Source organism: Thermobia domestica, chromosome 13 (genome assembly GCF_964235325.1).
Source record: "Thermobia domestica chromosome 13, izTheDome1.hap1.1, whole genome shotgun sequence".
NCBI classification, from domain to species: domain Eukaryota; kingdom Metazoa; phylum Arthropoda; class Insecta; order Zygentoma; family Lepismatidae; genus Thermobia; species Thermobia domestica.
Genome location: NC_137466.1, coordinates 70,702,320 through 70,726,071, shown reverse-complemented (window position 1 = coordinate 70,726,071; position 23,752 = coordinate 70,702,320). Strand labels below are relative to the sequence as shown.

General features: G+C 34.4%; 1 long non-coding RNA gene across 1 annotated transcript in view; it reads right to left on the bottom strand.

Annotated features, from left to right (window-relative positions):
- LOC145669215 (uncharacterized) overlaps nucleotides 1-23,752 on the bottom strand; it is a 70,814-nt gene that overhangs the window by 31,490 nt on the left and 15,572 nt on the right. Inside the window, exon 3 of the long non-coding RNA XR_014128168.1 lies at nucleotides 19,528-20,590. This is a non-coding gene — a long non-coding RNA (uncharacterized LOC145669215). The remainder of the gene's footprint in view (nucleotides 1-19,527; nucleotides 20,591-23,752) is intronic.

The following is a 23,752-nucleotide window of genomic DNA, read 5'->3' as shown; positions in this document are numbered from 1 at the left end:
ATAATTTCCTAAGATTTGTTTTGAGGACTTATCCTTTTGTATAAGCAACATAACTGAATATTAACTAACTAACTAACTCTATGGCTTATGGAACACTGAGGTTCAATGCTGCATTCACAAAAGCTCTCCTCTGACTTCTATCCTTAGCCAACTGGATCCAGTTTCTACTTTGTATTCCTATCTCTGCGAGATCCATCGTAATATTGTCCTCCCATCTGCGCCTAGGTCTTCCTAATGGTCGTGTCCCGATTTTATCTACGTATTTTTGCTTTAGCGGATTCCCTATAATTTTGACTATCATACGAAGATTTTACATTTCATATAAGGTTTTACTAGTTTGTAGTTTACTATTGTTTAAAATTGAGTGTACAGTTGAATAAGGTTCCAAGTAATTTTTCGTCTTATGGTATCGAAACATTAGATTTTCTATTTCCTTCTTTTTCCATGAGTGTACTTGAAAGATAGGTACTGCTCACACGCATCAGAGCTAAGCAACCTTTCCTAGATATTTAGAATCCAAATTGGTGAAATATGATTATGCCAAGTTATTTTCTTGATTGAAATCGTCGTAGGGGAATTCTTATGACTTCATCTCTGGCAGGTAAAGCAAGTTCATCTTAAGTTGGGTCCACCATACGCACTATAACCAAGGTAGCCTTTCCAAAATTTAGGAACCAAATTTGATTTTTAAAGGTATTTCCGTTGATGAAATCTTCTTAGATACTTCAGGATGTTGTACAAGTTCAAATTTACTTATTAGACATCAATTTTGGTTGCGGTATAATAGTCAAGCTTAGAATTTGTAATTTTAACTTCCGAATGGTATATAAGTTTAAATTTGGTTATTTGACATTGTTTCTGATTACACTCTATTCAAAATTTGTCGGGGACCACCCATACTAATGATCCACTCTATACACATTTGAAGAGATTATGAAATATATTGCATCATTGTTTGCATTCACTTACAATAGGAAATGATTTGACGCGACATAACACATTTCTTGTCTTCTAACACAAATGAACGGAAGATATTTATAAATTGTGGCAATGCAATGTTATGGATTCAATCTGTTCATCTGACTTCCTTAAACATCGGTTAGTCATTACTTCATTTAATTTTTTACTTGTTTTGAAACTCGATACAGAGTGCTTATATAGAGACCAGATAGGATCTTGTGATCTATTTTTTTTTAGTAAAATGACTGTTTATATTATATATTTTGTAATATTATTTTAGTTTATTAGTTTATTTTATTGAATTGTGTGAATTAAGTCATCATTTTATAATTCTGATACACATATTAAATAATAATGGAACGTTTTATACAGGTTTGAAGAAAGAATTAAAAAAACTCACACTATTGTTTTAGGGAATGTTTTCACGTCAGATCAGCACATATATAACGAGTATTCCACTCTACCCGTACATCCCCTGGAAATCTGAATGAGTAAAATAATCAAAATTTTAGAAAAAGTATTTCATGTACTTGGCTATGCTCTATCGGAGAGCGCTATTTTTAGCGTCCAGCTTTAACCGGAAGTACATTAATCAGACATAAAGATGAATATTTCAAACATTATATGCTACTTTTCATCATGGTTTCATATTTCATGTGAAAAATTAGGAAACTTTTATTTATTTGAAACATGTTCTTGAAAACGGCATCAAATAGCTTTTAAATGACCTTTAAAATCGGATGTTTCCTGAATGCGGTATTAATTCCCAGAACACCAGTACACCCGTCTGAAAATTTGAATAAGTAAATTAAACGAGATTTTAGAAAGATATTTCATGTATTTAGCTATGCTCTATCGAATCGTGCTATTTTGAGTTACTGTATTTTACTTGAAGTATGTAATTCACACCGAAAGTTGTTTTTGAAATGAAACATGATACTTTTCATAGCGGTTTGAGGATTCTAAGTCAAAAATAGGAAATTTTTTGCTTAAAATCGCTTGTTTACTGAATACATCATTTTTTTTCTTTTTTACATTTTTCAGTTAAAAATTACTAATTAATCCACCAAAGCCGTCGGGTCACTCTACATATAAGTTAAATCACAGCCGATTCGATGTTCCCTCGTTGCTGAACACATCGAGTCGGCCGCGGTTAATTTTGTTTTTACGTTTGTGTAATTGGTTATAAATAATTTTCTTAAAGATGAATTTGTCTTTAAAAAAACACCTAAAATTCCATGCAATACTTATTCAATTACTCAAGGATTTCGTTGCACCCATTTTGTGTTGATGTAATAACTGACGAACATATTTTAATGTTCTGTAGAGGTACATATATTGAGATTTGTCTATGAGTGAACACTGGACTTGGCAAATTAATACTAACGTTTTCAAGTGTTTCTCTCTGTGCTTTTTAATTGTCACAGGAAAATATGACTTGATAGGAAATTGAATTCGTTTAAAATGAAAAGTGTATTTTAGATCGGATGGAATCAAAGTGCCAAGCAGATTCTGTCATTTTTCAGATTCGGTTGGGCGGGGATTAATATCTTTTACAAATTAATCTTGTTACATAGCAAGGTTAAAATAACGGATTAAGAGTCCTTAACTACAAATAATAAAGCCGGAAGAACGTAAATTACGACCATAAAAATAATAAACTGCAAAACATATTGATATTCAGTATAATCACTATCCAGGCTCGCACCCAGAAATTTTTGTTGGGAGAAGTCCAAGTTTTGTAGGAGGGAGCTAATAATACAAGATACTGTGCTTAGGTAGTATCGAACGAGTGTTATTCTACAGCTGAAAAAAGAACGATAAGTAATTTTTAAGTAGTGAAACCTATAGATATTCTCACGAAAAATGATAAAACTACGTTGTTTTGTTACAAAAGAAATAGTACAGATGATGAGTACGATCAAATCCTTAGTCTATATGAAGTATTTCTCTGAACAAGTATAGTTTTATTTTTTAAAAATAATGTATGTTGAGTTACAAAGTTTTGGGGAAGTCCGGATCCAGTGGGTGCGCCCCTTTCATTATCCACTTTGAAATAATTCAATTAAAAGAAAAAAAAAAACACACAAATTCCAAACTTCGCTAGATTTTCATGAAAATAAGACACACAAAAACATGGCGATAGTGACCTGTGACGTTTGTTTGCATCAGGTTAGATTGTGAAAGTTTTATCGATCATAATATCTCCAAATTGTTCGACCTGTTCAGGGGGGCCGTACATTTGCTCCCGAAAAGCTATGAAAAAGGTGTTTGAGTTGTGCGAACCACGGACTAGAGCGTCAATAGGTACACACTCAGTTGAGAATAGGAAACTGCGGCTTCCCCCCGGAGCGAACAAGAGCAAAATGGTGAGAGAAAGCTGCTACATTTCTTAATGACGAAGATTTTTTTCGCTTAAAACAAAACTTATCTAAAGCTGAGGACTCAGTCTCATGATCGTGCCCACCAAACATCTTTTCTTCCTGTTTCATATTATCTTTCTTCCATCCTACCTAATCCTTGTTCAAAATAAGGAATTCGAAGCTAGCCGAAATGTGTGATAAGAGAGGCAAATAATAGAAATGAAACTGTAGCCCTAAACATAGGCGCCGACTTTGGGGGGGCAGGGCACTTTTGGCCCCCCCAATATTTAAGGGTGGGGTCCTCGCCCCCCCAATATAATCCAGTTGAGGAAGAATTACCGAAGATGAGCAAGAATTTCTGTCATAAATTACGTTGTGCCTTTAATTCAATATTAGGAACAGCCTTCTTATTCGATAAAAAGCACCGTTTTCAAATCGGCGTTTAACCTTTTTAGGATTTCCATTTTTTGAGGTAAATTTTAGACTTTCACTCAAACAGCTACTGCATCCTTACTATTTATCGTAGGATCGTAGTTCATACCTCGTTTTTCTCAGGATAGATCATACTTTCCAACGGTACAACTCTCTTGTCCATATTATACACCAGAAATAAGAAAATTGAAAAAGAAACATGAGATATTTCGAAAAAAAAACATCGAAATTTTTGCGCCCCTCTGGCCCGGGCCTGAATCCACGTAGTGATCTGAATCTTTAAAAAAAATCTTGTTATATACATAATACGTGCGCAAAATTTCGTTCTTGTATCTTGAAAACTGAGGTCGGGAGAAATTTTTGAAAGTCTGAAGATGACCCATTTTTCATATATGTATATAAATAGAGGAAGTTCGGGTATTATAGAATAGTCGGATAATATGGAATACCTCATTAGCTCGCCTCTGATGTGTTGCTTTCAAGCGGGGAGGAAAGAAACTACTACCTATCGTCCCCATGATACTCTACAGTCAGTCTGCATGTGATTGTGACATTCGTTGTGTTGGTAGATGTGAAAATCTGATTTCTTATTCAGGAATACTTTTACAGGTAAGTGGTTTACAACCTGTATTTTCCTATTGAAATGTAATAGAACAACAATTCTTTATTTACTATGACGTTGGATATACAGAGCGGTAGTTTGATAAGCGCCATTATCCTATACGCCTTCGAATGCGTTTAACAGCTCTTTCGTTTCCAAGGTGGCATGGAGGGCAATATGGAATACCCGCAAGGAAAGCATGGTATTCCATATTCCGTATGGTATTCCGATTACAAAAATATCTATCGGTATTGGGGAATTAAACATACATTTATGATGACAACAATGCTAAGTGTATTTTTATTACAGTAAATTGTCTGATGATACAAGGGGAGAGCTTGGGTCCAGCGTTCATCATGTTTAATGTGAGCACACAATGACTGTGCCGATCCTGAAGCAGAGTATTATATTTATGACTTTTGCAAGTAATCACAATCAGTCGTGGCTTGGCATTCAGAATTTTCATATATTGTCACTATATTCATTGTATGTTCAACAGAAAACTTTTTCTTTTCTATATAGCATTTGTATTTCATATTACCCGACTATTTCATATTATCCTCCAAAGTGGTTTCTTTACAAATTATAAATTTTACCCACCCCTGTAACGAAACTTCTTTATCAAGATATACATAAATAAAGTCAAATATGTAAGGCGTATACTTGTTTTCCTCTTTGTTTCAATGGGCATTACTGAGTTACAAGCGAAACAAAAATGGTATTCCATAATACCCGAACTTCCTCTATATATACCTAGGTACAAAATATTTTTAAAAATATACTGCGTCATTCCTATTTAGGTTAGAGTCATGGTTCAGACGCCATTTTCTTCAGTATAATAAGCCCTTTCCAACAGTATCACTCACATGTCCGTATCATGCACCTAAACCAGGTAATTAGGGAAAAACTCGGAAGTATTTTTGCAAATCCACCCAAAACATTTTGCCGCTCTGGCCTAGGCTTGGGTTGACGTAGGGATTTGATTTTTTTAAAAAAATACAGTGTTATGTACATAATACGTGTACAAAATTCCAATCTTGTATCTTAAATACAAAGGGCAGAAAAATTGTTGAAAGTCTGAATTTAGGCTCTCTCTTTATACACATACATACGTATATACTTGTTATAAAAATTTACTGCGTCATTACTACAGGCTAGAGTCATGGCTTAAACGTTATTTTCTTTCGTATAACAAGCCCTTTCCAACGGTGCCACACACATGTACGTATCGTATTCCTGAACCGGAAAAATCGGGAAAACTGAAATTTTTTCTGAAAAAATCAGCCCCTCGGAACATTTGCGGCCCTCGTGCCCGGACTCGGCTTCACGTAGAGATCTCAGACAAATTTGAGAAATATCCAAAGGTACATACAATTCCAATCTGATATCGTGAAAACTATAGGCGTGAAAAAATGTTTTAATTTGCCTTTAAAAAAATTAAAAAGTCACGCCCTTCTGCACCTACTTGGCGCAGCCAAGTTGACCATCTGGTTCCAAAACGCATCTGGGATGTTCTTTAGTCCATCTTTGATTTGACTAATAAAAAAACGACTTAAGTACCTGTTATAGAACCTAAATAAGAGGTCAAAGACCATAGTACGCCATGGTAACAAAAGTTACCAAAAATTCTAAAAGAGTTAATAGAGCACTGAAGCTTCAACAAACACTATGGTAACACTGATATGAGAAGTGAAGATCAATGTGGTGCCGTGAAGTTCCCAGAATTTGAATTTGCTTTAATGCGTTTACACAAATTTGACTTAGTCATGAATTTAGCAGCGGAGCTTATGCAGCAGACCGAGATCTGGGGGAAGGGGGCCTTTATCCAGCAGTTGGTAGAAAACAGCTGAATATGAATATATATTTATTCATTGTTTTGGCCCCCCCCCCCCCCAATATTTTCTTCAAGTCGGCGCCTATGGCCCTAAATATATGTTTAAGAAAACCATAAGAACTTCTAGTGGACGCTTCAAGTGCCAAGTGGACTCTTATTTTAGTGCAGCTAAAGTGCAGTATTATTTTACTGTGTTACCCCAACGAATTAGACAATAATAATTCTTAGACCGTTAATAAAAGAGAATATATATGAACTACTTTTCTAGAGATATTTTTACGTAGATACGATTAATAATATTCAGTGCAATAAATGAATTATTTTTGTAATTAATAGTGATCAGCGTTAATAAATTAATTACTTTGTTGGGCCAATGGTACTCTGTGTTACGAAATGATTATTTTTATAACAATGTTCAGTATCATAAACTGATTAATTAGTTATGATCAGTATAACGAACTGATTATCTTGTTGGAATCAGTCGTATTTAGTGAAATGAACTGATTACTTTCGTAAATAACTAACCATTTTTTCAAGAGTCAGCGTAATGATCTGGTTAGTTCGTTGAAATCAATAGTGCACACTGCAAGAACTGATTATTTTTGTAATAAATAATGGCGAGCATAATGAACTGATTATATTTGCAATTTATAATGGTCAGTGCAGTGAACGGATTATTTTTGCAATTATTAGTGATCTGTGTGATGAACAACTTAAGTTGTTGCTTCGCAATCTACGACTCTTCAAGACAGAAAATCACGACGCTTAATCAGCCGTCTTTCCTCTTAATAGAACTCTCATGTGTATCGTTTTTTTTATTTATTACATGCGTCCATTGAAGAAAATGAGGATCCAGGTGACGAACATCCAGTCCAGTCAGGTCCAAGATGTTCCTCTTCCAGGTGTTCCACTTCAAAGTTTCCAGTTCTAGTTGACAAGGTCCATCAAGATGTTCCACTTCAAAAGTTCCAGTTCCAGTTGACCAGGTCCATCAATATGTTCCACCTCACGGGTTCCAGTTCCAGTCCCAGTAAGGTGTTCCAGTTCAAGGGTTTCAGGTGTTCCACTTCAAGAGTTCCACGTCCAGTCATCCAGTTCCATCAATGTGTTCCAGTACAAGTGTTCCAGGTGTTCCACTTCGAGAGTTCCAGGTCCAGTCATCCAGATCAATCCAGGTGTTCCACTTGAAAGGTTCCAGTTCCAGTCGACCAGATCCATCAAGGTATTCCACTTCAAGAGTTCCAGTTCCAGTCATCCAGTTCCAGCAAGATTTTGCAATTCAAGGGCTCCACGTGTTCCACTTCAAGAGTTCCAGGTTCAGTCACTCAGTTCCATCAAGTTATTCCAGTTCAAGGGTTCCAGGTGTTCCACACGAGAATTCCAGGTCCAGTCACCCAGATCCATCAAGGAGCTCTAGTTGTTCCACTGCTAGGATCAAGGACTTCCACACCCTGTCTTGTGAGTTCTCCATACACCGGAGGGCGCCATATATATGGACGGCAGACAGTTTCTTCTCGTGACGATCACAATTGGGACAATTGACGAAGCGGTCACTAGGCGGCAGCACGGATGACCTGTGCAGTCTTCACTCATCCGAGCAAGAACTCTTTCTCATTCGTTTGACAGCAGTGTTTCAGAACAGACAGATCGACAGCAACCGGCATCAGGCAGAGGACTCAAGCCAGAAGGAAACCACGAAGATGGCTTATCGCCTGAAATTTATGGAGTCAAGTATTATAACCTTTCCTTTGTTTATATATATATATATATATATATATATATATATATATATATATATATATATATATATATATATATATATATATATAACGTGTAGTCGGAGCCCTCAGCTCCCAATATTTTGTAACCTCAATAAGAAGATATGTTGTTCATATAAATTTTCTCATATAAGTTCCTAACTTTCTTTTTGCCCTAATAATTCTTGCGATTGAGTCTGACAATCGTATTAGCGTAATTACCTATGCTTACTACTGAGGCAAGTGCACCCTCGTATTCATTAGAATACAACAGGTCACAAGATTAGGTTTCGCTTATCTAATCTGATTTTGTACAAAAAAAAGTTGAAAATATCACTCTGAAGTTCAGTTCTAATCTGATAAAACATTCAGATCACACATAGTAACTGCATAGGTGAAATGTATGCCATTTACAGAAAAAGAAATAAATTTTCAGTTTATTGTTGAAATACAAAAATGTAGCGGAAAACTAAACACTCCAGATGATAAACACATTTTTTTTTTTTAATTTTCAGGTAAAATCTGTTAACCCGCTAAACAAAATAAGGAAGTTGCGTTGGTAGCAAACCTATGAGGGTGTAGATTTACAATTGTAATCCTATTAGAAATAAATTAAATATACCGTGCTTTTTCGACAAAATCGACTTTTGGTACTTTCGAGAATTGTATTTATGAGCACCATTGCATTTTTCCAGTGCAGGATAACTTTAGGAGAGCATAAGAGTTATGCTTATAAATACAGCATTTGTATCAATTTGTCCCCGTCAGTGATTTCAGAAGATTTACTCCTGGAGGAGGGGAATTTCAGTACATCTGGGATGAAGAGTGGTATTACAAAAGTACTGGGAATCCATACGAGCATGATAGGATATATGGTCCAAGGAAATATCGTTGCTCCGGGGGAAAATTCGCCCCGTCCACTCCCTGAAATGACCACTGCTCCCCTTAATTCTTAATCTATACGAACTACAGTACTGTAAAACCAAGTAATTTTTAACTGAAAAATGTTTTTTAAAAATGCCGTATTCAGGAAACAGTATATTTCAAAGATAATTTAAAGGTCTTAAGTCTTTTTTTCTGCAAACATTTCTCAAGAAAAATTTTCCTGTTTTTGACTTAGAATCCGAAACCGCGATGAAAAGTATCACGTTTCATTTAAGAAATAACTACCAGTCGACAGTTCATTCTTCCAGTAAAATCCAGAAGCTGAAAATAACACGATTCAATAGAGCATAGCCAAATACACGAAATATTGTTTCTAAAATATTTCTTAATTCACTTAAACAGATTTCCAGGCGAAATATACGGCTACTGCATTCAGGAAACAGGCATTTTCAAAGATCGTTTGAAGATTTTAAAAAGCATTTTTCACACAACTATTTCAAAAAAGTTTCCTATTTTCCACGTAGAATCCGAAACCATGATGAAAGGTACCATGTTAAATTTTTAAAATCTGCTCTGAATAATGTACAACAGGTAAACACTGGAAGCTGAAAGTAGCACGATTCGATAGGCCATAGCCAAGTACGTGAACTACCGTTTCTAAAAATTTGCTTAATTTACTTATTCAGATTTCCAGAGAAGTGTACGAGTAGTCTGAACACTAATACTACAATGAGTTGATTTTTAGTTTAACGTCCCTTTCAGTAGGAAAGTTATATGAGACGTGGAACTACTGATTAACTTGAAACCCGAACCGCATGAGCTTCCGCCACCAATCGAAAACGGGTCTCCCACGCCAAGTGTGCTAATCGGTTAGCCACGAAGAAACTCTAATAGCATATTCAGAAAACAGCCGATTTCAAAGGTCATTTAAAGCATTTAGAAGCATTTTGACAAAAATGTTTCAAACAAAAGTTTTATATTTTCCACGTAGAATCCGAAAATAAATGACGAAAAGTACCATGTTGTATTAATATTTAAAAAATTCAACTTCATATGTTCGGTAAAAACAGGAAGCTGAAAATAACACTATTCGATAGAGCTTTGCCAAATGCGTTTCTAAAATTTTGTTTATTTTACTTATTCAGATTTCCAGAGGGATGCTCGGATAATCTGGTATATATGTCGAAAGCTAAATCTATCATTTGTAAATTAACCCAATGTTATGAATTTATATCGTTCATCTGACTTACTTAATTCAAAATTTATCTTATTTTTACTAGTCACGAAACCTATATCAGAGGACTTGTGAGACTTGTGCAAAGGAAAGGTAAGTTTGAAACGACGAAAAAGGTTTGTAAAAAAACACTTATGGAAACAAAAAATCAAACGGAAAGAATTTAAAGAGCAATATTAATTTCTTCTACAAAGTTAAACACAAATTTTTATCTATTAAAAAACTCGAATCGTATCCGTAAAAAACAAATATAATTAAAATTAAATATTTTTACCTGTGATATTAGCAAAGTAAATATTCTCATGCATATTTACTTGTTATTAATCTTTATCGAGATTTTAATCCATTCCAATACTGTAATCCACTTAGTTACGAAGAATATGTGGAAGAACTAAATATATACGTGAATATTAAAATATATTATATATATATATATATATATATATATATATATATATATATATATATATATATATAATATTATATTAAATAGTTGCAAGGAACTGGTAAAACAATTGAAATGTTACTATATTTTTATAGTTAAAACTGTACTCCTCCTATATTAAAGATTTAAGTGATACTACTAATGATTTCGAATATTACAGCAATCCAACCTTATGAATGTGATGGACTCCTATGATGAATAAGAACGACTTGGAAGTACCCAACCTGGTAGTGAGTGTAGAACCAACGCTGATTCGACTTTCTTCGAGGAGGTCCCATAACAACGAAGGTATGTGGATGATATATATATAACGAATTATGAGTAGTGTAAGATTCAAATAGATGTTTCATCGCCTTAAAGGCATACTATATATTCCATTCAGGCCAAAGAGAGTTATATAAAGTATTGGAGAATTTATTAAATAATGTGATATCTAGAATTACGGTAAATAAAAACTTTCTGTCACTGTTAGTACTTTGCGCATTGAAGATTCTATCTCATCCTTGTCTAGAGGTAATGTGATGTTGGATCTAAATAGTTCATATAGAAGTAAAAATTACTTGGAGTTCAAAAAAGAATCTTTTAAACTTACTATAGCCTAAATCATTCAAGTTTATCCTATTTGGGATTGCTACAAAATCTTTTGTTTTGTCAAAAAAATGTCTGAATTCTTGTATTAAAGACAAAGATATTGAAAGGTTTGTAGAATCTGTAATTTAGAGCTAAGATGGATAATAAAATATGCGTTTGTTACCTAAAGTGCTTGACATATTTAAAGCTTAAGGTATTAACTCAATCTTTAACTAAAGGTTGTTTATTCCAGCAGAAGATCTGTTATTTTGGTCACATAATTGGCTTAGAAACATAGAAATGGACCCCTCTAGGCTGGAAGATATGAAGAAATCATTAGAACAACACAGTACACTAGAGCGTTCACCTCTGGTACATGGGGTCCGTGGTTCGATTCCAGCTTGCGCCAAGTGAACTTTGTGGTAGGCAAACACCTTGTGCGTGGGTTTCCTCGGGGTTATCCGGTTTCCTCCCATTTTCTTCATTCGACCATTTCATTCATTTCTCATCATTACCGTCTCCTTTAGCCTTCTTAGCATACTGTGGGAAATAAAACTCAAAGATTTTATTTCATTTCATTAACACAGTACACATCAACATACATAAGATCTATAATCGTTATAATAAGAACACTGCTTACGCCACTTTTCTTGATACATCCCACTCTAGACTTAATCATAGTCAAAGAGCTCTCCACAAACAACACTAATAGCTTTATTACTTCAAACCATTTGCTGTTTTTTGAGATGGAATGAGATTGTCTATGTATATTGATCATTTTCCTTTGACATATTATGTCTCGCTTGTAGAGAAACCTGTCTTTTTTTACCACTGCTTCGCCTGAACCAGCTAAATATTAAACGGTGATCCAGTAAAACTGTATGATGTTCCTGCATCCCTAAATGTTGAAGGTTTAGTCGGTTTAGCTGTAGGCCTATATGTAACAGTAGAAATCATGCAAGCTTACTGTGTTTATTGAAACATTCATAAATACAACATTACTGTCTAGCATTATGGAACAATACTTTTGCATCTGTAGCCAAAGATTGGCTGAAGTACAACACTATATAGGTGCTCTTTGGCGACACAGGCATACAGAATCTTACTCTCTTCAGCTGATACAGGTAAATAATTGATAGGCACCTCTAGCAGGGCCATACGTATACACAGGTTAATAAGAGCAGTTCCTTGTGGCATTCAGTGTTACTTACTTGTAAACGTATTCTGTGTTCATGCTTGAGTTACTTCAGAAAATATTAGACAAACAATTGGAAAAACTTTTATTCACCAATACTGAGGAAACACAGGATTACGACTTCTATGCTGTAGCTGTCTAAGATGTTCTAGATTTCTATCGTGGCGATGTGATCAGAGCAATCAGTGTTTCTAACTACTGTATACAAACAATAGTACTCTCAGCCGATAGTCTACTCTTATCCCCATTTATCCTACACCAAATTTTCGGAAGTTTATCTACCCCATTACTTTTCGTGTTTTGCTAATATTAATATTTTTATCAATTAAAAGTTTTGAGGTTAAATAATTTGGATTTTAAGGAAATAGACTAAAAAAGGTTTGAGGGGAAGGGCCCTATTGAAGCTCTAAATAACTTGTACCCTCGTTTTCATTAGTATACTAGCTGAACCTGCGCTATTTACACAGTTCTAATATGAGCGTGAATCACTTTCTACTTCTCACTAAGTCCCTTTACGAACACAAGTAAAGCACAGGAAGACTCTCAAAGAGACTGAATTGGTATGTATTTTTTTAATATATAGAATGTTGGGGTGAGTTCGTGGCAAACTTGGATAAGTTATAGACGATATCAAATGCAAATATTTTTTCTTACAATTCCAAATCTGAATACGCCTCATTGAAGGTCCACAAGCCTTCAAAATTGTCAGCTTGCAATAAGTTTTGCCATTTAGATTAAAGCAAAGCGACTGAAATGTCCATCAACCCACATACGTAGCTCCTCTGCTGGTTGCCTTTCACAAGGGTATCAACCTTAACGTCCTACTGGCCATAGTCAACTAATAGGGTCAAAGCGACGACTAAAATGTGCAATAGAAAAATAAAGACTTTTTTTTTTTTGAAAATTTGAACTAGCAAATATACATAAAATTTGGAACCGATCGGCGAAAACTGCGCGTTTGCAGCACTTGTGATTTTCGAGATCTCATTGTCGGAAGAATTGGCCACAAACTTAAAACTTTTCTTGACCACAAACATATAAACCTTGCATTTTAATATATATAGACTAGCTGAACCTGCGCTCTCTACACAATGCATCATTCACATATGAGCATGACTTGTCATTCCTCACAACTTTTGTACATGTCCCTTTACAAACGCAAGTGAAAGACGTCTTGACAAAAATCAGCGAGGCGTACCATAAAGGGAAGATTTTTTTGATTATTTTTCAATATCTCGCACCGTTTGCAAGATTTGAGCCTACTTCCGGTTGGAGTTTCTAATTCAGGTATGATCAATGTTTTCTTTCTTCTTGCATGAAGTATGTAATAAGCAAATACATTACACATACAATTAATTACGCCAGTGATAAAGGGTGTTCATTGGGTAAAACACTCCAAACAATAAAGATTCATCTTAGACTGGGAAATGGTTATCCTTCGTTTTTCATTATCATTTGGTCATGAAATATACGCCTGATAGATATACTACTCCTGTATATAATTGCGTATTGTTGGAATGTATAACTCGTAGTATATATATATATTTTTTTTTTAAATCTATACTTCCAGTGTACCCTAAAAAATGTAATAAAGAAATACCAGCCATGTTTTTTTAAATATTGAGTTAGACCTGAACAATCTTCACAAAATTTGTAATCGATCAGTAGAAACTGCATCTTCCTAGTGCCAATAGTTCCCGAGAACTCACAATCGAAAAGATTGAATACGAACATATAAACGTCCACAGACATATAACCTTTTCTTGACCAAAGCCTAACATTTTAATATATAGACTACCTGAACCTGCGTTATTTACACAGTGCACAGTTCTAATATGAGTATGAATATCCATTCCACTTCTCACTATGTCTGTAAAAGTCCCGTTACGGACACAAGTAAATGACAGGAAGACTCTCTAAGGGAGTGAATTACTATAGACAAACATATAAATGTAGTATTTTAATATATAGAATATTGGGGGGGGGGGGAGTTTGTGGTAAAATTGGATAAGTAATAGATTATTCCAAATGCAAATAATTTTTTCGTATAATTCCATATCTGAGTACGCCTCATTGTGGGTCCACAAGCCTTCAAAGTTGCTAGCTTGCAATACGTTTTGTGATTCAGATGAACACAAAGTGCCTGAAATACGTAGCTCTCTACTGGTTGCCTTTCACAAGGGTCAATAGGGCGAAAGCGACTTCTAAAATATTTAATAAAAAATAAAGACAATTTCTTTTTGAAAATTTGAATACGAACTGGCAAATCTACACAAAATTTCGAATCGACCAGCGAAAATGGCATGTTTCTACCATTTGTGATTTTACAGAGCTCATTGTCGAAGGGATTGGCCACGAACATATGAACTTTTCAAGCATTTTAATATATAGGCTAGCTAAACCTGCGCTCTCTACACAATACATCATCCACATATGAGCATAAATCTCCTTGTCATTCCTCACAACATCGTATAGAAAGTACGTATAGATGGAACACTTATAGAGAATGTATTATAAAACATGCGTTTTCAGTTATACGTCTGCTGTACGTTAAGTCCAAAAACTACAGGAATTACGCATGTAATCTACCTTTTTAAGTACGCCATTTACAATTTTTTTTCTCAGTGTACGCAAAATTTGCAATCGATCAGTGAAAACGTCATCTTTCAAGATCCTGTAGTTTCCGATATTTCATTGTCGAAAGGATTGACCACAGACATATAAACGCCCACAAACGTATAGTTTAAAAGAACTCCAAAGATGGCAGCATAATTCATTTGCATTTTGGAGACTTATTAAAATACAAAGGCTTTGAACAACAATTTTAGAAAATCAACTTTATGAAAAAAGATCTATTTAATAAATAATTTATTTAAAGTACACATACTCTAAAATATTTGTCTTTGTTAAACGTGAAATCACAAACCCGTAAATCAAAGGTTTGAAATCCAAAGTTAGAGGTTGGAGCTCAGGAGCTTTTATTGCTATTGCAGTATTTTAATAGATTGATTAGCTGAACCTGCGCTCTCTATACAGCGCATCAGTCACATATGAGCATAAATCTCCTTGTCATTCCTCACAACATCTGTACATGTCCCTTTACAGACACAAGTGAATGACGTCTTGATAAAAATTGGCAAGGTGTACTATAAAGGGGAGATATTTTTTTTCGATAATTTTTCAATATTTCGCACCGTTTGCAATTTTGAGTCTACTTCTGGTTGGAGTTTCAAATTCATATGATCAGTGTTATCTTTCTTCTTGCATGCAGTATGTAATAAGCAAATACATTACGCGCACAATTAAATTAATGTCAGTGATATATGGTATGCATTGGGCAAAGCATTCCAAACAATAAAGTTTCATCTTAGACTGGAGAAATGGTTATCTTTCGCTTTTCATTATCAGTTGAGCATGAAACAAATGCCTGAGAGAATACTATTCCTGTATACAATTATGTGGTGTTGGAATGTATAGCTCATAGGATATAAAGCTTTACTTTTTTTAATTTCAACACTTCCAGTGTACTCCTTAAAATGTAATAAAGAAATAACGGCCATGGTTTTAAAATTAGAACTTTACAATCTACACAAAATTTGGAATATACCAGTGAAAACCGCTCGTTTCTAGCACTTGTGGTTTTCGAGATCTCAGTGTCGAAAGGATTGGAGACAAACATATAAACTTTTCTTTGAAGACAAACATATACACCTATCATTTTAATATATAGATTGACAACTTTTGTTTTCCTGGCTATGTTAGCACTACAGACATGAAAATGATGCTCATTTCTTTGCTGTACTGGTATGAACCACGTAAATCTTACTCAATTAGTTATTAGTTTTATTATTTTGTTGCGAGAAATTGCAGTTTTGTAAGGTTAGTTTTGAGGACTTATCCTCCTATAAGGCAGCATGCACGAACATTCACCTATTTTTGCTTTAACGCATTAGGTCTTATTTTGGCTATAAAGAAGCTTTATACTTCCGGCTTTATATATGGCTTTACTAGTCGCTAGTTGACTTATTGCTTAAAACTTAGTGTGAACTCCCAAGCACTTTTCCACTCATTTTTTTCGTTTTCCTTCCTGTTTGTCGAGTTTCATTTTCAATTCTTTACTTTTACTTTTATGCATATTTACTTTTATATTTTAACTGTCAATCTGTATCTTATTCACAGTTTTGTGTATACCTAACAACTTGGTTTGATTGTTAGCTGTCAGTAAATGCACAAGTATCGTCTGCTAAAACATCTAGTTCCTTATTGTAGTGTTCGGAATAGAAGTCATTTACATTGAAAAGAAGAGACCGAGATCAGTAGAACCTATGTGGGTTTAGTGGAGGCTAGGTCATTTTTTCTGCATAAAGAAGGAGGACACACTGTTTTACTTATTGAATGTAACAAGTAGTCATCTATTGATAGTGTTTAGTAGTGCACATGCATTGGTCAAAGCAAAATTTTATGCTTGTAGTAGTGTTTGACATGTACAGTACTTTCTATTTGGATAATATTCTAAATAGCCTACATTCTTATAATAAGTGAAATAACCAATACATTCGTACACTGTTATGATTCGTGAAATGTTAGTAGCCGCGAGCACATTTTACTGTTCGAAATGTGAAATGAGATTTCTGATATTAATATCATTGCGCGTAAATTATTTAAAAAATACACACACAAAAAAAGCAATTCTTGTTTCATAAGAATGAAATAAGTAATTTGGCAAAAGTGCAATCTTACTTATCGCATCAAGGATAGATATCTGTGTCTTTACACGTAAATAACACACAAAATTTGGATTGCATTGACTGTAGGAGGTGTTCATATTTTTGTATACGAGGGGCCTTTGAATGATGTGTATTCTAGTTGCAGATAAGGAGGAGTGGCTCAGTGGTAGAGCGCTTACCTCTGGGCCGTGAGACCCTTAGTTAGATCCCCGGACAAGTAAGTTTGTCGGTTTTTTATCCATATTGTCATTCAACCTATTCTTCCACCATCATTCACTTCGTGGGACGTTAAACTGAAATATTTCATTTGATTTTTTTTTTTAATTTGAGATGAATACATGTAGCAGATTCAATTGTAAGTAGATTAGTTTTCTTGAATTCATTCGTGTAACCCTAACTTCCAATCCGATTCAGATGAATATTGAACGAGAGATTTGATCTTATTGACATTATTATTATTATTATTATTATTATTATTATTATTATTATTATTATTATTATTATTATTATTATTATTATTATTGAAGTGTTTACTAAGTAATTCTATATAAATGGCTTGTTCTGTGATAACAAAACACTTGTAAACGAGTCGTGTGTTCTATATTCTTTCAAAACATCTTTATGCTAAACAAATATTTTATCATGTTTTGCGATATTCTTTTCTAGGATAAATTACTCGTATCAAGTGGTGGGTTGTGGGATGTGTTTCTAAACCGAAAATGCAACTGTTTAAATGCCTTTAGAAGATGGACCTCGTATTTCTTGATGACCAAATGTTTTCAACTATCTCGAGTTTCACAAGGGTCAAATTTGGAGTCTTTATTACCTATAATACCTATATTTAAAGCGATATTCCTAAATACACAAAACTTCCAGTAAATTGTTCCTTACGTATTGCCTTAAATGTTTTAAATTAATAACCAATAAATGACAGTAATGAACTTCAACGAAACATGAATTCCACAGCTGAGTGGTACCAAAATAAATTATTAGATGTATATATTTATAAACATAAAATTATGACTTTTGCAAAATACAAGGAATCTGTGTAATTTCAATTTAATATGTACACAAATAAAAATGAAATCTGGGATCGAATTACGGGAAACGAGTGAAAATTTCAGAAATTTAAATTTATATTTGGATACAGTTATCACTTAACTCGAACTGAATTTTTATCATCACACGTGATTCACACATTGTTACTCAGTGTCGAAGTATGAAATGTATGAAAAGGACGAGCAAACTCTAGTAAAAGACACGCTAAAAATGATTTAGATAACTTATAATGATGCAGCATCAAGCCGAATAACTGTTTTTGTGTGGTACAATTGGTTGCGAGAGGGTAGGAAATCAGTGAAGGACGACAAGCACAGTGGTCGGTCCACAAGAACCTGAACCAATGGCAGCATTGCTGCCGTCGCCAAAATGGTCAATCAAGACCGAAAATTGACATCTCGGTTAATAGCAGATAAACTCAATATACCAAAAGTGTGTTTTTTCGAATTTTATCCGAAGACTTGAGAAAACGAAAAGTGTGTACAAGATATGTTAAGCAGTTTCTGGCTCAAAAACAAATCATAACCTTGCACCCCATCCCTTTCTATTCCCCAAGGTAAAGTTGCAAATAAAAGATGAAACTATCGATACCATCAAAGAGATTCAAAATGTTGTGATCGACCAGCTGAACAGGGTCCTCTCAGAAAAGTTTTTCAAAGCCACGAGAAAGTTGAAAATACGGGTTCAGCAGTGCATTGCTTCAAATGAAGCTTACTTTGGATCAATATTCTAAGAAAATAATAACAGGCTCTTGTTTTTCTTTCAATGGCCCTAGTCCGCCAACTTATGGACCACGCTTTATTAAGAGTGTGTAAACACTTCATTAAAAATAAGCGGTGACTAACTCCAGCGTTCTTGAAAATTATCGTTCAAAATGGAAAGTGGAGCATTTTTTATGTCTTTCGCCACATTCAAACTGAGGTTTGTTGATTGTGATTCTATCACAGGAAACGGCTGAATAGTTTGAAATAAATTTTGAGACACACTAGTACTGGCTTCGATCTAGGTTCCTATTATGTCACTTTGATTGAAGGGCGTACTCTAAGGGGATAGTGGGTTTAGAATTAAAGCAAAGTTTTTGTCATGAGTTTTCATCATGGCATTCTCATTTGAAATGCATGTTCTCAGAAGGTGAAGGGGATCGAACGATTCCCTTATAATTATTCTCTCCGTCTAAAGGGACAGTTAGTATACATTAAACAAAGTTGGCCAAACCATTGTAAGTACCATCAATGATTTAGTTGTAGTAGACGATACGAAATTTACAGTTGATACCCACATTGTCAACATAATAAATTTATTGGCTGTATTATTATATTCTCTTCCTACCATCTTTGCAGTACTTGTAATTACGACATTATGGAGTTTATAAGTATGCCTGGATGCATTCAAAAATACTTTTCTTACATGCACCTAATCATGACCTATCCCCTTTATTTCTGCCTTTAACATTTACTGTACTTACCGATCTCTTCGAAAGACTTTACAGCTGCTGCTCTGTGTGGGACACTGGTGTTGTCTTTCGAAATTTCTATACTTTCCCTCCTATCTAATGTGTTCGTTCTCACATGCTCACCAATCTTCTTACAAGCTAGTATAACACACACACACTTAATGAATTAATATTTCATGCTCACTGTGCAATTTCTGTAATGAGCACCAGTGTAGCCGTATAGAATCAAACGCGTTTCTGCACTTTATAGAATAGTAACCCACTAGATTGTTAAAAGTCTATGCGTGACATGAAGCACTCGCGTCACTATAATATTTTTACTTACTTTCAGGAGAAACGGTTTTCCTGGCCCTACTTTACCAAGCCCTTGCAATGCAAGATCCGCAAGCTTGGACACTTTGGTTTAAGCATTGGTGCAAAAGTCATAAACGTAAATCTTTCCCACTTTTTTGCTATTCTTCAGACACTACTATAAAAAGCGATGGTATTGTGTGCTTTATTGAAATTTATAAATAATCTTCCATCATTTTTCAATACATGAGGCTGACTATGCAGAATTTGTCTGGATGTTTCCATTTCAAATCAGTATTCTGTTTTTGCAACGTACAGACTTCATTCAACTCCTCATCTTATAACCCAAGTCGAATATTCAGATACGAAAGAAGACTCTCACATTTATCATCTGTAATTTAAGATGGGTTTTAATCTCATCGAACGTACGGTATAAGGTTATGTTTTACCATTTCTAGCTATCTCATATAATATGCTATTTTCCACTTTGAATTATAGAACTATAACTTTACAACTAACATTTCCTGTGCTTTTTGTTCCAGAACAAAACAGAAATTATCTTTGTTTAAACACTGGATTATCTAAATATAAGCTGACAGAACGTATCAATTTGATACTTTCTTTGAAATAATGATGGAACAAGGAATTTCTGTCGTCTTTGGTGAAGGCAATTTGTTGTGAAGTCATTGTTCCTATAGAATAGCATTATTGAATTCACTATTGGAAATCGTGACTCTTGCAACCACCGTTGAAGGGCTTCTTTCGTGTCTGTGAAAGTTTGAACCTGAAATACAAAAAGTATGAAACTGAATACCAGAACAAAGGAATATAAACATTAATCTGAATCCAACAGCATATATTATTCCCTAACAACGACGGAGTCTTTCAGAATGACAATGTGTCAAATACACAATCACTAGTGGTTAGGTTAGGGTGTAGGCTAGATTCAACACTTTATCTAGCCTACTCACTACCACGACTTGTACATTTATTAAACACTATGGCTAGTTTAGATTAATACAATAAATTTAAAGTTACATAGCAATTTAGAAATTTAGCAAAACATTTTCAACACCAAAGAAAAAGTCTTTGTACTAAATATGTGAAACATGAGTTGCACCAAAGTCCAACCAGGTCAGAAATCTACGCTTGCAACGAATATATATATATATATATATATATATATATATATATATATATATATATATAATTTTACACTCGCATGAAACAATAATTCAATACCATAAACAAACTTGATGATCAAAATTAAAGCATATATCTTTCTGCATGGTTAAAGACGATTGTCAAAAATTTACTTTTTTTTTTTTTTTTGAGAGAGAGCCTAAACAACCTTCGAAATATGTCGACATAATCCACAAATATGTCGACATATGTTACGAAATCTTATGACACCCACACCATAAGCCTATAATACAAAATAGAAATATTATTTTTTTCTGGTGAATAATGTGTCACAAAATTAAAATGAACAAAAAGTAACTTAATCCCTTTCGATTATGCACCAAAGATAAAATACCATGTCAATTACTTGTATGTACGTTATGCCATCAAAAGAAAAAAGAGGAACATAATTACACTGTCTACAAGTGAATACGTATTTTTATTCCAAAAGTCACAATCACGTAGCGTTACAGTACACATCCTTAATTCATGTTGTGGCTAAATATCACGCGGGCCCAGCTCGTACATCCATTTTGTAAAGTTTCTAAACTGAATCCTTTTTGATTTTGTAATTTCAATAACATAAGGAAGTGAGGAAAAAATCTAAGCAGCAGACTAATACTATCAAACTTACCCATCAATGTCGTTTGAAAAATTGGAAAATGATAGAGAAGACAGAAAGAGGTTGTTGAAAAAGTCCTGCGTTTGTTTCATAAAATTCTATCTTCCAAAAAAAGAAGAAGAAGAAAAAGAAGGATGGGTACTCTCATCTTTGGATAAGAATACGCACCGAGAGTATTTCTTCATAGATGCCAAAATACGTTATGTCTTTGTTGTTCACTCCACAGTCTCTGGTAATATGCTGTATAGTTCATAGTGGTATCATATGTGTTGTTGTGAACTAAGATAGAGCAACAGGACAATATTTAATTTTCTAAGGAGCATTTCTACTCAACTTTAACCATTTGTGACAGTAGAGAGGAATGCAACTGTGTCATGAAGGAAAGACACTTACATACCATTCTTGCTGTATAAATTATTCATTTCGTCAATCTTACATAGAAACAAATGAGTTTCGTTTCATAACGTGAAGCTAAGGTAAATTTCCAAACTATGCGTATTCAATAGTGAAAATCATGGCAATTCACCTATAACTTCTAGTAGTAATAGATGAACAAGATCAAACAGAGATAGAACGTGTTCCTCGGACGCTGAATCATTATCCAAAAAGTATTACTCACAATTTCTTAATGTTTTCGCTCTATGGAAATCATCACTACAATCGAAAGTAGTAGCAAATTTCCATTATTTTTTGTTTTAATAGAGAAATGTGGGTGAAGATAATATCTCTGCTTCAAATGCTGAACTGATTGCAATAAATCGTATATTCAACCGCTATTTCTTACTATTTTTGCTCTATGACGATCAACGTTGAACCGGAGGTAATTAATTTCTACCCTTGCCGGTTTGAATAGAGGATTAACTGATTAGATGGAAGCTATTCTCGGGACGGTGGATAGATTAAAAAAGAAATGCTTCTCGTTCTCTCTTACCATTTTTGCTCTCGTGCCTGCTAACAGACGGACATAAGCCGTTCGGTAAGACTTTCGAGATGTGTGCATAGCATTGTTTGGAAGTCTAAAATGAATGTTTATTTGTTCTGTATACAAATTCACATCGTTAGCTTGGCATACTTCTAAGTAACTGTATCGAAGAGACCGTATGCTATATAGATCTTTTATGCGTATGCCACGAAGGAAAGGAAGTTGTGGCTTATAGATCTATGGAAAATAGAGTATCTTATAAACTCCCCTTGTTAGGAAGATGAAACTCTTTATGTAAACTCATTTTTAGAAATAAGTTGCCATATACATATGACGTAATTAAAAAAAATACTTCGGGAGTAAAATACTCCTAGCATAACTTGAGGATGGGGAGAGACAGACGTAAAAATTACCGAAAACGAGAGACATGGGTGTCGAATCTATAGTTTTCGAGGTCATTGAGATAAATAGTACACTCCTGACGTCCTCCAAGTTCAAGTTCAGCCCCAATCAGCATGAGGGAAGTGACAAAGGGTGAAAAAAAAATAAAATATCCAATATGATCGCGACTATTGTCGAATCGACTGTTTTAGGGATCGCTAAGCTGATTAGTGATAATACCGACCACATTTAAGCCCAAGTTCAGTCAAGAAGGTACATGTCTGCTGGCACTAGAGTCGACAGGGTCGTTATTTATTTTTGTCAGTGCTCTCGTATTTTCAAATATAATGAGTAACCATTGTTCTTCCTGTAGAAAGCTGAGCATTTCCGGCGACCATAGATGAATTGCCCATAGATAAATTAATTAAACTAATTAATGAAAATTAATGAAATCGTCTTAACAAAATATCCTTATAATGCTCACTGTCGAGTATTGTACTCTATGGGGCAGAGCAGAACTAGAAACCTTTCAAGATATTGTCATGGAGAAAAACGTTTAAAATTAACTGGTTGAAACAGGAAACCAATGAGCAGGTTTTGAGAGAAAGAAATAATATTAAAAGTAAAGAGAATCTGATTGCGATGTTGCTCGAGAAGGAACTGATTTCTCAGTGGAAGTATGGTGGAATGAAAATGAGCACGGCTTAAAAGACGATACAATTGATGTACGACATTAACACAGAAAATTGTTACTTCGTAAAAGAGAAGAGTTTGACGAGTATTCTGTAGCATGGAAGCTTCTCAGTTTGCAGAAAATGAACATTTAGTGTAATGATGGG